This window comes from Wasmannia auropunctata, unplaced genomic scaffold (genome assembly GCF_000956235.1).
Source record: "Wasmannia auropunctata unplaced genomic scaffold, wasmannia.A_1.0 LD336053.1, whole genome shotgun sequence".
Lineage (NCBI taxonomy): Eukaryota > Metazoa > Arthropoda > Insecta > Hymenoptera > Formicidae > Wasmannia > Wasmannia auropunctata.
The window spans coordinates 6,656,795-6,657,336 of record NW_012026837.1 but is presented as its reverse complement, the minus strand read 5'-3'; the positions used below and the strand labels follow the sequence as shown (position 1 = coordinate 6,657,336).

At 25.8% G+C, this 542-nt stretch overlaps 1 protein-coding gene across 4 annotated transcripts in view; it reads left to right on the top strand.

Annotated features, from left to right (window-relative positions):
• LOC105451268 overlaps positions 1-542 on the top strand; it is a 127,748-nt gene that overhangs the window by 101,242 nt on the left and 25,964 nt on the right. The gene's annotated exons all lie outside the window — the stretch shown is intronic.

Below are 542 nucleotides of genomic sequence, written 5' to 3'. Positions count from 1 at the left end.
CCGGAAATAATAAATTAGGCATTAAGAGTCCGTAGAATTTCGTGTGTGAAACAATTTAATTTTTATTTATATAGTTACTTCTCCATACAAAATCTTTTATATGTTACGTTCGATTGTTGTACATATGAGAAGATAATTAATCTTCTCATTTATGAGCAACAATTTATGTTTCATGTTCTGAACGTTATTAGAACTCTTAGTGTCTAATTTATTTTAAAGCTGTATTGAGAAATTCTATAATCTTTTTGGAATTTTGAATAAAATTCCTGGAAAATCCGGGAATTTTCAGGAAATTCTTTTACAAAATTTGAGTACTCACACTGATCAACTATAAATCTAACAACATATTTCTTGTAATAAAATCTTATATAGTTGTATATTTTTACAATATATTTCTCGTATTTTTACAGAGCTTATATAAAATCGAGTTACGGATAATGGCGACAATAAATGATCAAAATAATTTGACAGATGAAGTAGACCCTTTAGCAGATATAAACGATAATGTTATTTTTGAAAAATTAGAACATGCTAAAAAAACT